Genomic DNA, 16,670 nt, shown 5'->3' with positions numbered 1-16,670 from the left:
GACATTGTCCTGTTGCAGGAGACGCATTTCAGGGAGAATAACTTCCCGTTGCTTAAGAACAGATTTTATCCCCTGGTTTATCACTCCAATTACACTGAAGCTAAATCCAGAGGGGCGTCTATCCTCATTTCGGCTAGGATACCCTGGACTCTTATAGACTATCAGACTGACAAAGACGGCCGTTTCTTATACCTGAAAGGACCGATCGGTGACCAGAAGGTGACACTAGCCAACCTTTATGACCCAAATGACCGCCAAGATGCTTTCATTAGGAAGAGACCGACCCAACTCCCGAGATTCTCTGAGGGACAGCTCATTATAGGAGGAGACCTGAACGTACCCCTGAATCCCATGGAGGACACCTCCTTGGGAACATCCTCTACCTCACAGGATACGTGCAAATGCATCGGCCAGGCACTCCACACCGCGCAACTGGTTGACACATGGCGTCTCTTCCACCCAGGAGAACGCAATTATACCTTCTTCTCAACACCCCACCAGAATTACTCGGGTATTGACTACTTCCTAGTACAAGCATCTACACGCAATTAAAAGTACCTCTATTGGGTCGATTACATGGTCGGACCACGCCCCGATCAGCATACGATATGCCATATCAGATACACGGTCTGCTACAAGACCCGACAGTCCTAACTGACGTAGTTACAGAATTAGACCATTATTTTGTCAATAACACTCCTGACAGCAACATAGGGGTAGTATGGGAGACTCACAAGGTAATGATCAGGGGGACCCTCATTAAACATGGATCCAGACTGAAACAAGCACAGACAGCCCAGCTGGACCTACTATTCACTAAACTCCGTGACCTAGAACTAGCACATAAGTCAACACTGACCAGGAGCCTGGGAATTGAGCTTGATACGGTTCGGTCACAAATCACTGACCTCTTACAATTTAAGGCCAAAGCGGCATTGCAAATATGTAGCAGGAAGACATATGAGTCGGGGAATAAATGTGGGAAATTACTGACTCAGACCTTACAGACACAGTGAGCAACAGCCTATATTCCACACATCACAACCACCTCTGGACAGAAGCTGTCACTTCCCCAACAGATCACACAGGAGTTCAGAAATTACTATAGCTTCCTGTACAACTTAACTTCACCTCCGCCTACACATGAAGATATGGCCAGCTACCTTGAACTATCCCGAATGCCTAGGAACTCCTGGAGGAAAGCCTTGAAGGATACAAAGCCGGGCAAAGTCACAACACCTCATTGCAAGCACAAATCACAGTCATTCCCAAAGAAGGCAAAGATCCAACCTAATTCGGCAGTTACCGCCCAATTTCCCTCCTGAATACTGACCTAAAAAATTTTTACCAAAATTTTAGCATCTAGGTTACAGCAGCACCTACCCCATCTTATTCACCTAGATCAAGTGTGCTTCATTCCAACCAGGGAGGCCAGAGACAACACCTCCAAAGTCCTCAATCTGCTCCATAAAGCAGTTAGCCACTAAAACGCCAAGCGCATTCCTCAGCATGGACGCCGAGGAGGCGTTCGACCAGGTCAACGGGGGGTTCATGTTTGAGACATTGCAGCATGTGGGCCTGGGGAATAGGATGTTGCACTGGATATCTGCAGCTTACACTGTGCCGTTGGCCAGGATAAGGGCGAACAAAGTTCTTTTGGAGACATTCCCAATCACTAACGGGACCAGGCAGGGATGCCCCCTTTCGCCCTTGTTATTTGCCCTGATCCTGGAACCCTTCCTGTGCCATGTCCGACTTAACCCGGACATTACTGGTATTGGCAATAATAAATAATGACACAAGGTTTCCGCGTATGCGGATGACCTCATGTTCTCCCTCTCAAACCCCTTGGTCTCTCTGCAGAACCTCCTACGAGAGTTTAACATCTACGCTCACCTTTTCAACCTACAGATCAATTTTTCCAAATCAGAAGCAACTTAGGGACAGCTTCAATCTAAAGTGGACTGATATAGCCCTGAAATATCTAGGCAATTACATTCCCACTTCACTTTCCCAGCTGTACAAACTCAACTTCCCCCCTCTGTTGAGAACAGACCAAGGGCTGCTAGACGGATGGAGCGGCGGCCTCCGCTTGCAATTCTCCCTTAAGACACATTATTGGCCACCCCCAATTTTAGCCGGGCTTACAGGACAAGAAATTGATAGATCTTCAGGTCGCGGGACTGTACCAAGCATCCCACTTTATACCATGGGAAGGTGGAAGACGCATAAGGAACTCTCAGACCCTAGTGGTCAGTACAAACTAGACTATATGAGAGCCTTACAACTCAGCCACTTCCTTAACAGTCTCCCGTCCCCACCCAACGATACACAACAATCTCTCACAACCTTGGAGGAGATTTGCACGGAGATTGGGGTAATCACACATACACTCTCACTGACATACGCCATCCTGATGGAACTGTCAGGAGAATACTGACTCCCAGGCCTTCTTAAGTGGGAAAGAGACCTAGACAGCCACTTTACGACCCAGGAAACACAACACATCATTAACTTCACTCACAAATCCTCCCTATGCGCCAAAACTCCGGAAACAAATTACAAGATCCTTACACGCTGATACAGAACCCCCGACCTCTTGCATAAACTCTTCCCAACAACCTTAGACCACTGCTGGAGATGCCAAATGGAAGAGGGTACCATCCTACACATTTTTTGGACCTGCCCTCGACTGCGACATTACTGGGCGGAAGTCCGACGGATAACCCAACTATTCACAGACCGGACGGTACCAGATGAACCGGCATACTTTTTCCTACATGCAACGGCACACCGATCCGAGTTTACAAAAAATCTGTGATCTGCCATCTCTTGGATACAGCAACAGTCTGCATTCCATTGAATTGGAAAACCCCATACACACCATCCATAGCCCAATGGCTCCACAAAGTGGATAAGGTTAGTAGGATGGAGGACTTGATCCTCACCAGCCAGCACAGGCAGGAGACTTATTCCAGGACGTGGCAGGCATGTAATGCATTTAAATATTCTGAAGGAGGACAGAAACTCAGAAGGTCTGACTAGATAACATGACCTGACAAGACCCAGCCTCTTGTCTCCCTCCGGAAGGAGTAGATAAGAGGACACAGCCCTGAAGGAGAAGGCCAACCAGGCCCATATTTACAACCCCCCCCCCTTTTCCTCTCTCTTTTTTTTCCCTCTCTTCACTCCTTCCTCACGATTTTTCTTTCCTAGTGGTACTCGGCCACTCTCTTCTCTATAATAAAAGTGAAAACCAGAAGGGAGGCTGAACCTACGGGACCAAAATCTAACACCTCTCATTCCTAAGAGACTTTGGGCTTCGCCCAGCATGAACAGGGCCACTACAGCCCCACACAGCACGCTCATCCAAAGTAATAACCCAGACACGGATCATTTGTTAAAACCGTGATAGAGCGGTATATGTAGATGTATTATTGCATATACATATGAAAATTACCCTGCGGATCTGTTTCTCTGTTAAAAAAAAAAAACATGGACACTTTCTTTTGGCAGTTCAGTGCTGTGGTTATTTTAGAACCCAGAAGAGAGTCTGTAGGTGAGGACATTAGTCTAAGGGGAACAGCCGATGTGGGACCATCTGCATCCCAAAATGGCTTTGGTAAGGGACCTGGACAGTGGACCTATATGAAAATACTTTAAAAAGATGCCTTTGGGTCCTGCTGTAATTGGAGTTTGAATGGCAAAGTATTGCCACTAACCAAACATAGTGGGGGTGATATATTAAAACTGGAGCAGCCAAAATCTGGTGCAGCAATTTATACTTACCAGTCAGCTTCTAACTTCAGCATTTTCCAATTAACTTTGACAATAAAACCTAGAAACTGATTGGTTGCACCACATTGCTCTAGATTCTGGCTGCTCCAGTCTTAGTAAATTCCCCTCTGTGCGTCACATGGGTTAAGAATATTTCAAAGATAAAATATTATTCCCTTTTGATAGGGCAGGAAGAAGATTCAAAATACAAAAATGTTTCTTGCATACTGTATGTGTGCCTAAGTACATCACTGGTAGGTAAAGGAATATTATCAGTTGGTTCTTTTCCTGAAGTGGAACTTTAGTTAGAAAATTCCCGATGGTCACATCAGACTGGCCCCTTTTGCAGGTATAGCTATGTCAAACATTAAAAATAAGAGCCTAAACTGTTCAACTGTTTCAATAAATGGGCACTTTTTCCCCCACCCTGCCCAGGCACGCCCAATTGCATGGTCATGCAATCCTGTACCCAAATTAAATTTTTATATATTTTTTTACACAGATAAAGCTTTCTTCTGGTGATAGTTAATCACCGTTTTTTTTTTTTTTTTTGCAAAAAAACAAAAAAAACAAACACGAAAAAAAAAAAAAATCGTTTTTGTCAGAAATTTTGTAAACAAGTAATTTTTCTCCTTCACTGATGTGCGCTGATGGGCAACGATGAGATGAAGGGCACTGATTAGAGATGGGCAATTGGTTTTGTTCCAAATTCGTTTTTTGACAAAATTCAACAAATTCATTAATTTGGAAATATTTGAATAAACAAAAACCCATTTAACAAATTTTTCTGGAAATTCATAAATTCAAAAATCCGAACACAAGAACGGAAATCCAAAAACCCGAAATAATAGTATTAACTATTACTAACTATTAAATTATAGGTATTGGAATTTCATTTCAAATTTGGCTGTTAGTGAATGTTACAAATCCAAAATGTATCCGAAGTTACGAATTATCGTGCATGTTCCATACAAAAATTGAAGCAATAAAACAAACAAAAAATTATCATCATTTAATTTGTAAATATACAAAAAAAAAAAAAAAAAGGAGAAAAAAAAAAAAACACACAACCAAAAGCAACAACAAAAAATAAGAAATAAAAAAAAACCCAGAAAAAATAAATAAGAAAAAGCAAGCAAACAAGACAAACCAACAACAGACATACACCTCTATATTGATTTCCAGTTCCATTTATATTGTACTATTCTCAACTTCTTAATTTTTTATAGATCAATCTCCTCACCCTCATCCATTCCCCCCGTCCCCTCCTCCCTCTCACCAACCCCTCCACATGATCCATCGTACAATAAGTTACTAAAGTCAAGCCAATAGTACCATAATCTATAAAATTTTTGAGGGACTCCTCTATGTTTATATGCTAGTCTTTCTTTTTTAATATATCATTTATTTTATTACCCCATTGTTTATGGGTTGGTGGGGTATTAGCATTCCACTTTTGTAAAATGAGTTTACGAGCTAGATTGAGAGGTCTAGTCCACATTATATAAATCTCTACATGTAGACTTCTATCTGTGATTATTCCCACAAATGCTAATTTAGGGGTATTTGTTATTTCTGTCCGAGACATTGTATTCAAGGTCAGGAACATTTTCTCCCAATGTCTATGGTGCTTGGAACAGCGCCAAAGCATATGAATAAGGGTGCCATTGGCTACAGAACATTGTGGACATAAAAGGTGATGCATATTTTCCCCAGGCATATAATTTTTGTGGAGTATAGTGAGTTCTGTGTAGGATAAATAGCTGGGTCAATTGCTGAGAAGGTGAAATAGATACCTCAGGTAAGATCCCCATAGCTCCTATCCATTCTTCCCAATTAAGGTCCATCAGGTCTTTTTGCCAACAAATGAGGCTCTTAACCTGTCCATCTGCCTTCTCTGCATTTAATAGAATGATAGAGATCCCCTATTAGTCCTCGTTTCATGGACCATACTGAAGTTGCATTCAGTAAAATCTCTGATGGATTATATTGTAGTTGGAATGTTAGAGCCTGGCTTTGGAGAGAATGTGGTATTTGAAGATACTGATAAAAGTTACTATTTGATAATTGAAAACGATCTTTCAGTGTACTGAAGTACTGAAAGGCAATAAAGTATCCCCTTTGAATAACTGATAGAGAAGAGTTAATCCAGCCCTTTTCTTCCATTCTAAGAGTTCTGGTAGTTTATTCAACTTGGATAAACCGTAATTGTCCCATATTGGCATATGTCTTGTATAGACCTATGAATTAAGTAAAAGGTTGGAAATTTTCTCTTTTCATAGAATTTATGAAACACTATTCGCTGTACTAATGGTAATGGTTTAAATTGAGTCATTACTATATTCTGTATGGTAGAGCTGCACAATGAATCGCCAAGAATCGTTTTCGCAATCTTGACTAAAGTGTTTCACAATTCTTTCTATGCAAAGTATTCTCTCTGCTCTTCTGAAGCCACAGACCTCAAAAGAAAGGAAGAGTAAAACTGGGCAGTCTGACAAGAAGCCAAACATTCTTTATCAGTTGAACTTAAGTATAAACATTGTAACAATTTGTCAATGGAATAGACAGTGTGTAAGTGATAAAAGTTTAACCAGCAAAGTTATCCCATTTTTTTTCTGTATAATGTGAAAGATTTTACTTTGCGAGAATCGTGATCTTTTTATTCTAAGCACAAAAATTGTGATTCTCATTTTGGCCAGAATCGTGCAGCTCTACTGTATGGGGTCTTGGTTATCTAGCTCCTCCCAGCCACACCAATGTTGAAGTTGTGCTGCCATAAAGTATAGTCTTGAGTTAGGAACCGCTATTCCCCCTCTATCTTTTGCCTGCAGGGTTTCAATTCTTGGTTTTCCATGTTTCCATATGAGGTCTCTAAAAGTCGCATCTATTGTTCTAAATCATTTTGATGTCAACCAGACTGGACAGTTGTACAGTAAATATAACAATTGGAGCAGCCACAACATTTTCACCAGATTTGCGCTCCCTCTCAGTCAATGGAAATTTGCCCCAGGTTTTACTTTGTCACTGTCACACTTTGAATGATAATTGCATGGTCATGCAATGCTGTACCCATATTACATTTTTTAATTTTTTTCACACGGATAGAGCTTTCTTCTGGTGGCATTTAATCACTGCTGTTTTTTTGCAAAAAAAAAAAAAAACTTGAAAAAAAAAAAAAAAGTTTTAGTCTTTGTCAGAAATTTTGTAAACAAGTAATTTTTCTCCTTCACTGATGTACGCTGATGGGCAATGATGAGATGAAGGCCACTGATTAGAGATGGGCAATTTGTTTTGTTCCAAATTAGTTTTTCAACTAAATTCATTAATTCAGAAATATTTGAATAAACGAAAACCCATTTTTTCTGAGAATTCGCAAATTCGAAAATTCAAAAAGCTGAACACAAGAATGGAAATCCAAGAATTCAAAAGACCAAAATTCCAAAAATAAAAACGAAAATCCAAAAACCTGAAATAACAAATAATATTAACTATTACTAACTATTAAATTATAGGTATTGGAATTTCCTTTCAAATTTGGCTGTCAGTGAATGTAACAAATACGAATTTATCCGAAGTTACGAATTAGCAGAAATAACGAATGCTGCATTTTAACAAATGGAACGTAACAAATAAAAAAAACTTTTTATTATTATTATTATTTTGTTACATTCCATTCATTTAGATGCAGCATTCGTTATTTCGGATAATTCCTAACTTTGGATAAATTCATATTTGTTATGTTCATAAACAGCCAAATTTTAAAGGAAATTCCAATACCTATAATTTAATAGTCATTATTAGTTAGTTCGTTATTTCAGATTTTCAAATTTCTGAATTTTCAAATTCATGAATACACATCTAAACGAATGGAACATAAATTCAAATTTTTCAGAATTTATGAAACTAAAATAAATTTTTCGGCAGTGCACATGTCTAGTACTGATGAGGTTGCATTGATGAGGAGGCACTAATATGCAGTACTGATTGGTGGCACTGACTGCAGGGCTCAAGTCCTGTGGGAACGTATGGGAACGGAGTTCCTGTACTTTTTCCACAACAGGAACTCTGTTCCCGTTAGCAGCCATGTCCTGCAAGACTTTGAAGTATGCGAGCTGTGTGGCAGGGGCTACACCAGCAGCCGCCGACACAGCTCCCAATAGTAAGTGCCGCACACCTGACCATTCAGGCATTGCCAGTAGGGGGCCCCATGACAGCCTCCCCTTCAATCTACCTGTCAATCACAGCTATCTGGTGGGTAGATCAGTTCCCTGCTGCAAAGAGATTGTATTTAGTCAGACCTCTCGTGATGCGCTCCTCCCCACCGGCCCCTCCTGATTTTCTGTCTCCTCATCTCCCCCCCCCCCCCCCCCCCCCGTCTCCTGCATACTTGCTCTGTGTGTCCCGCTGAATCCCCCCTCCTCTATCTTCAGTGCCATATGATGAGAGAACCCAGAGGAGGAGCACAGCTGTTCTGCTCACAGGACATGCAGGAGAGAGGTGAGCTGAGGGAGGAACATCAGTTTGGGGTGGTAAGCTGAGCACAATACCTGGCAAAGTTTAATGCCAGGAGGGAAGTTTATGTGGAAATATGTGAAGGGTTCGAATAGCGAGTGTGTGTTGGAGCCCTGCAGAGTTTGCAGCCCCCCAAGCTAACATACATCTCCTAAGCAGGAACACATCACTATCTCCCCAAGCATTCTGTCCAGATAATGTGCAGTTCATTTATGACCTTTCCATTTAACCCTACGTTATCCAAACTCTTTTCAATGAAAAGTTTAAAAACTCCCCACAAAAACACTCTATATACAAAATAAAATTCCCAAATAAAGATCAGAACATGATGTTAACATTTGCATGGAAGCACAATTGAATGAATTCTGATTATTCAGAGAATTAGCGTATTTGTGTTTATTGAGGATTGTTTTTATGTACTAACGGTAACAGTTAAGCTTCATTCACACAATACGAAAATTGGATGAAAAATACCACTTTTAAAGCGTTTGGTGTATATGAGCGTATCTTTTTTTTTTTTGGTGGGGGAGTGGATCTTGGGTTGGAGTTCCCACACTTTTTTCCCCAGGACTTGACCCCTGACTGACTGGCATCACTTCTGGGCACTGTTGGGGCTGCACTGATGATCAGTGCCCTGATTATCTGTACATGTTTCCCCTGTGAGAAGATGTCGCCGATCGGCTCTCCTCACTCTGTCAGTGCTGCATTTCCTTGTTTACATGTGATCAGCTGTGATTGGACACAGCTCATCACATGGGTAAAGAGCTTCATCATCAGCTCTTTACTGAAATCGGGGTTGCACCGTGTCCCAGGTATGATCATCACGCTGCACTCTCCTGAAGGCATGCAAGCCCGATGAGACTGGGGCGACGTCATATGACAGAACGAGGGTGGTTAAAATCCAACAATGCATTGTCTTGCCCTGGTCTGCATATGCTCAGTTGCTCTATATTCTCAGCACTGTGCCTAAAATAAGAATCACTAGAGGCTAACCAGCTGACAACTTTAAGATGTACTGTTACTGAAGAAACAACAGGAATGCACAACCTGTGCGGAGGGATCACAGATTAAGGAGAGAGAAAAGAAAAGCAGGAAGATGACAGAACAAAACTCTGCTGCCAGGGAGACACAAAAAGGTTAAACTTACCAGGATAGTATCTAGTCTTTATCTTCCCTTTCTCCCCCATCTAGTCTGTGAACTTCAGCATTGTAAAGCTTCTGTCAGCCTTCCTCTATAAAACGGATCCAAAACATACAATCAAGGCTGGAAATATACATATTTTAATTACAGAAAGTGACAACGTTTTTCAGACCAAGGAAAGGGGGAAAGTTTCCAATATGGAAGTGACTGATCTGGGCTTCAATAAAATGGCGGCATCCAGCAAGAAGGAACAGGAGCAATGCTGGAGGCAATTTACATTACAGCATAATTATTCATGTGGAATGTACTGTATGTTCTTTTGTTAAAAGAACATTAATTATCCAATGGTTATGGGTAAAATTCCACTTTAACGTTTCACTACCACTGGCCATACGGCATTAGGGATCTTTTTAATAAGAAAATGCAAAGTGCAGTAACGTATGGTGACCAGAATCCCTCTTTACTCCTGACTATGTTAATCTAAATGATTTCCATGGAACACTGCACTCTGTGTAACTGGGCATTGTACAAAAGTACATAGGCTAACAGTGGCATTTGATTCAGACATGTGCCAACAATGTGAGTAGTTCTCTTACCTTTCCTGGTATGTCATGAAATATCTATTTGTACATGACCAGCCAAGATGGGTCAGTGTTTGTTTTTAATGGTTTTATGTAAATTTTTGGGTTATAGTGAAAGCTAACCCAAATCCTAAGCATGTACTTCAGAATTCCTGTGTCTTATGTGATTTTAAAAGCAATGCATAAGGCGTATATTAACTTGGTATGAAGTAAATGGGCCATTTTTGGCACACAGCAGAGTTTTACAATCCCACTAAAATGCACTACAGGGTGCCCAAGCACGATCAATGTGGAGTTGGATTTCCTGCCAGATATTTTTAGGGTGATCACAGTAGATTCTATGTTACGCTTTCTAATAATATGCAAGTTTTCTTGGAAACATGTTACAGCTCTCTGCAACTGCTTAACACCTTCATAGCCAAAGGAATTGTCAACATATCAACTTGTAAAGAGGGCCAAGTTCCTGGATATAGTTACACATTCCCTAACTTAGTAACCATATACAAGCATGCAAGAAGAATGAAGTTATGCTTATTGATGAACTGGCCAAGTGATAATTCAGTGCGGTCACTGTGTTAAATGTTAGGCGCTGGCTTGTGGGAGAGGTGTTGAACAGTGCCAATTATTGAGGTATCTACTCTTGCCTTTCCTCAGTTACACTTCAGCCTTTTAATGTAACAGGATATTAACTTTATACTTCATGTACCTTTATTCACAGGTTAGCAGACACTTTCATATGACCATTAATTGACACTTAAAGTACACTTATGCAGACAAACTGCTGGACCTGTTTTAATGCAAGTACTGAAACTGTCATGGAGAATCCATCTTCTGTACTTGGTTAGCCCTGAACATTAACAAGAATTTAGTTAGTGAAACCTCAACAATGTGAACACCCATCCTGTATGTTTTTTTTTCTAGTAAGTTGCTCCATAAAAAGTGAATGGAAAAAAAAAAAAAAGGACGACAGACTAAGTCTGCATCTATGAAAAGAAGACATATCGTCCTCAAATTTTTTTGTTTACAAACATTTTATTAAAGGAATGAAGACATGTACAAGGAAAGATACAATGTGTACAGTAGTTTACATTGAGAATAGCATAAAAAAATAAGCATCCGTGAACATGCAATACGTATACAAGCTGAAATGCTAAACTCATCAGGGTGATATAAAATTGCATATCGGTAGAAAGTACATCATTGAAAAGAAAACAAAAAGGGAGAGGAAAGTAGGAATAGAAAATAAAAACAAAAAAATGACAAAAACTCAACCACAAGTGAGTGCTACCGGTTATATTCTTAGATACTGCCATTGGGCTGGGTGCCAAACTACCCTGTAAGGTCAGGAGGCCTTCTATTAAAGAGACGACCATGAGGCCCACTTGTTATCAAAGATAGGCATGGAATCCCTCAAAGTGTGGTGTAGACGTTCCATAAGTTTGATCGATTCCATGCGTCGCAGAACTTGTTCCCAAGGGACTGCTGGTGATCTCCAATGCAAAGCTACGGTCTAGTGAACTGCACTGACAAGTGTATGGGCCAATTTCTGGGCTGGGGGGGTCAGTCCCAGGATGTCAGCAAAAAAGAGGCCCACCTGGCACGTGATATCTATCCTAACTCCAGTGAATTGGAACAATTTATCAGCAACCTACTGCCATATGGGCTTGAGCACTCCACAGCCCCAAAATATATGGAGGAAGGTGCCAGCCTCTGGACATCCACGGAAGCAACTCCCCGGGACCAGAGGGCTAAACGTGTGTAACCTTGAGGGGGTGTAATACCATCTTGTGTGCAATTTCAAAGCGGTTTCTCTGACTGCCAGAGATTTCGTGCATTTTCGCATATTTGTGATCATATCTACCCACTCCTCTGGGGTTAGCTCAAAACCAATTTCCTTTTCCCAACCCAGCATGGCTTGAGACTTAGCAGGGAGCTTCGCTTCATTGAGAGATTGGTATAACAAAGAGATGCTACCCTGATCTCTGGAGGAGGACCTGCAAACTCTTTCAAATACATTAAGTGGGGGAAGCCCCTTCACCTGGTAATGAGAGGCGTAAAAATGCCGGACCTGTAAATATTTATAAAAATCCCCCCTAGGTAGCCCAAACTGTTCTTGCAAATGCGCAAAGGAGCTAAAAGGGGGTTCCTGGGATAACGCCTCTAGGGTAGTGAGGTTCTTCTGAGACCAGCCCTCAAAGCTCTCAGGTGATGAAAATGCTGTTGGGAATCTGGGGTCACCAAGGAAAGAGGCTAGGCTGGGGCAGGGCGGACACAGGGCATATCTTTTTTTATATAGAGACCAAAGTTGAAGGGATTGTGCTACAACGCCATTTAATGTGGCTAATTGCTTGGGGCGGATCCCCTCAATCCACAAAAGACCCGGGAGGTAGAATGGACTCACCGAGGATCTCTCAAATTGAATCCATGGAACTGTAACCGGGGGATAATGCCACTGAGCCATCTGCACCAACCTAGCCATGATATAGTATAGCCACAGATGTGGGAGCCCCAGACCTCCGAGGTCAGCTGGTCTGAAAAGAAGCGTTTTGTGTAATCTAGGTTTTTTGTTCCGCCAGACGAACTGATTGATCTCTTTCTGGATACCATCGATCGTATTACGAGAGACGTATAATGGCAAGGCTCTAAAATAAAACAAAAGTTTCGGAAGAATAGACATTTTGATAGCCTGTATTCTACCCATAAAAGAAATATGATATCTATCCCACGAATGTAATAACTGCTTAACGTATGCAAAGACTTTGGGGTAATTTGCAAAATATAGTTTTGGGAGGGTAGTAGCCAGCTTAACGCCTAAGTAGGATAATGTGTCCCTGCATAACGTGAATCCAAAGTTCGATTGGATACCCGTTAGAGTATTTTCAGGGATATTGATTGGAAGGGCAGCACACTTAGCGAGGTTAACCCCAAGGCCGGACAAGCCATGGAAGGAGTTCAACAGTGGGATCAGGTTTGGCAGTGAGACAACCGGGTCAGATAAAAATAACAGTACATCATCAGCGTACATACTTAACGTAAAGACCTGTTCCCCCTTAGCATATCCCTTAATGTCAGGGTTCAGACAGATCGCCCTAGCCTCGTCCTCAAATTTTATTAAGTCATGCTCCCTTAAAGTGTTACTAAACCCACAATTGTAAAATCTGTCTGTATATGCAGTAAAGCATGCTGGTTATACTCACTGTGGAACCTAAGGGGGTTCCTCTGCATTGTGTTAAAAGGCTCTTTGATCTCGTCTTCTCTGATGCTCTCCTCCTTCCACTGTCCCCAATATACTTCTGGATAATACAGAGGCCAGGGGACAAGCTGCACATGCTCAGTTTGCTGTGTATTTCTAGAGAGTTTTTTGGAAGATTGCATGTGATCAGCACAGGGCCAATTAGCACTGTTCAGACAGAGGGTCGGGGGTCCTGCAACCTGATAGGACAGTCAGAGTAGAATGAAAATTCCTCCTACAAGCTTTAGCCAGATACTCATAGAAGTCACAAGACTATATACTACTGATGAGAAAAGGTATTTAGCAGTTTACATTTACTAAAGTAATTACATTTCCATGTTCTGTTTACTGTGGGAGACCGGATATAGTTAATGCAGGATCCTGGGTTTACTAACAATTTAAAGCAAAACTTTACTCTTAATAACTTCGTAAAAAACTGCACAGATAAGAACAGAGGCCCAGCGATGACATTACAGAATGCAAAGTATGCAAAGTAAGGTATGCAACCTAACTGGGAAGGTTTCATTAGCACAGTGATGAGGTGGTGGGAGAGAGGATACAAGGAAGGAAAAATATAACCATTAAACTTAAGCTTAGAAGTGGGCCTTAACCTCCAAGGCCCATCTTGCACTCTGAACCCGCCCCCAACCACACACACACACACACACACACACACACACACACACACACACACACACACACACACACACAGTAAAAACAGTGGTCCGTTTTTTTTTGTTTTTTTAAATCAGACCCCTCCACCTGCTCCCTCAGCTGGAAGAGGTAGCCAGCTCCCGATGACTGAGGAGGGCCAAGGTAGTGCCATGCGACCTGGGCTGTGGATCGCAGCATAGCCATGATGGATTCGCTGGTCAGGTATGTGAATTGAGGACAACCTTTAAATAATACATAGGAGGGAAGTTCCTCTAACTGTCTAACAACTAAAACAATTATATATAAATTTTTAGGGCCTCTTGTAACATGCCACTGTTCATCCTGCTGCTTGACAGAAAGTGGGTCCATACACCATTTAAACTGGAAGGACTCAAATACCCTAGTCGTCTAAAAGCCAAAAGATGCATACTTCCGCTCTCGCCTTACATTGTCCATTCCTCCTTTCACTAGTTCCAAGTATTGCCCCATGGAGATAGGGGGGGCACCTATGTCTATATAGGTGCTAATTTTAAATTAAAGTAATTTGTATGGCTGAATGGGTAGCACTCCAATCCTAAAAAAGTGAACACGTAATGCTACGGTTCCAGTTTAAATGGAAACTCAATTTTTATCTCACCCACAAAATAATTTCTGTTGCAGAGGATACCTAAAATCTGACCTATATCTTAACTGGTTCCCAACCAGCGCACGCCGTTGTACGTTAGCAGAATGGCACGGATAGGAAAATGGGTGTACAGGGACATCCCTTTAAATTTGTCGCCGTACCATCGCGTGCTCGCCGCCTGGGGCCTCCGCAAGTAATTTTTATTATTATTTGGTACGCTTAACCTGTATAAAGGGGGTGTTTGTGATTAATACATTTTTAAAAAGTATTACACTATGTAGCCATTTAATTCCTCTCACATGGTTTACTGGAGCCCCTGATAGCGTGACTGACATCTGGTGGAAGTTCATAGTGGAGTGGTGGAGAAGCATCTTTACAAATTAAAGGCGCAGTATTTCTGTATTTCTGGTGAGGGCATCCCCATAGGGGAAGTTTTGCCGCATGTGGTGAAGTGTATGGTGGAAGTTTCTCTTCACAGAACAGGCTTTAATAGATCTCCTCTGTTTTCTTTGTTTTCTCATTTATGGACTATATATGAAAACTTGTCTGGTCAATTAGATTGGACAAGAAGCGCTGCTACAATATTTATGTCCCCATATACTGGCAATCATTGCCAAGATCTCTGGATTCAGAGACCACTCTGCTTCCTGAATGAGGAAATCCGCCACTCTGTTCAGGGTCCCCTTTAGGTGGATTGCTGACAGGGATAGCAAGTGCTTCTCTGCCCACAGAAGTATTTCTGTTGCCAGTGTTTGAGAGGACCTGCTCCTTGTGCCCCCCCCCCCCTCCGTCTGTTTATATAAGCCACAGCTGTGGCATTGTCTGTTAACACTTGACTGTGGTGAAACCGGAGATCTTGTGTGAATACTACCATAGATAAAGTGATCACCTTCAGTTCTCTCCAATTTGAGGAACTTGTCACCTCCTTTTTGGACCAAATTCCTTGAGAAAAGTTTTTCTCTAGGTGGGCCACCAACCCCCAAGAGCTGGCATCTGTTGTCAGTCTTCTTTCGACTGGAAAGGCCCAATCTAGACCCCTTGATAGGATCTCCTGACTCTTCCATCACCATAGTGACCTCTTTACCCAGGTTGAAATCTTCACCTCTGTGTCCAGGGATCTTAAGCTGTGATCCCATGACCTCAGGAGAAAATATTGCAGACACCTGAAGTGCAGTATTGCCCACTGAATAGCCGGCATTGTTAAGGTCAGTACCCTTAATGCCGACATAACTTGCCTTATCATTAACAGCTGGTTGGTATGCAGCATCAACACTGTGCACTGAACCTTGTCCTTTTTCTCTGGCTGTTCTATTGAGTTGATTCGATAGCCCAGAAAGCAAGTCTCCTATGATGGGTTTAGGGAGGATTTCTGAAGGTTTAGAATCCATTCCAGATGGTTGCGTGCTTAGGCTAAGTTGTCCTGCAACCTTTCCCTTGAGGGGGCGGAGAAAAGTAGGTTGTCCAAATAGGGAATTACTGCGATTCCCTGAAGACGAAGCGGGGCTAGAGCTTCCTCCCTCATCTTGGTAAAGATCCGAGGTGAGGATGACAGCCCAAACAGCAAGGCCTTGAACTGGAGATGATTAATCACGCCTTTTCTTTCTTACCGCCAACCTGAGATACTTCTGGTCTGGGACTGGAGTGAGATTGGAATATGTAGGTATGCGTCTATTGACGCAATGTAACAATCTGGGTTCAGCAGGTTTTGACTGAAAAAACTTGAGTCCACCTTGAAGTTCCTGTACTTGACGGATTTGTTCAGAGGTTTTAGAGAATCAATCGGAATTTCCCCGTTGGCTTTCCTACCAAGAAAATGTGAGAATAAAAACCCTGTTGCCGCTCTTCTGGTGGCACTTCTATCACTACACCCTACTGCATCAGTTCCCTTAATGATGACTTCATGGCCAGGACTTTTACAGGATCCTTTGGAGTATTTGTCACAATAAATCTTCTTGGGGGGGGGGGTTCCGTAAACTCTATTGTGTAGCCCTGAGAAAGAGCAGTCATTATAAACCGATTTGATATTATGCCCGACCACTGCTGAAGGACATTTTTCAGCCTTCCGCCCGCCCGCAGGGTCAAGTCATTGGGATTTTTCAGCTTGCATAGGAGGATGAAAAGGGATTCCGCCTTTGCCTTTAGCTTTTT

This window comes from Lithobates pipiens, unplaced genomic scaffold (genome assembly GCF_037356315.1).
Source record: "Lithobates pipiens isolate NorthernLeopardFrog02 unplaced genomic scaffold, aLitPip1_a1.2 Scaffold_25, whole genome shotgun sequence".
Taxonomy (NCBI): domain Eukaryota; kingdom Metazoa; phylum Chordata; class Amphibia; order Anura; family Ranidae; genus Lithobates; species Lithobates pipiens.
Note: the sequence above shows the minus strand (reverse complement) of the source record.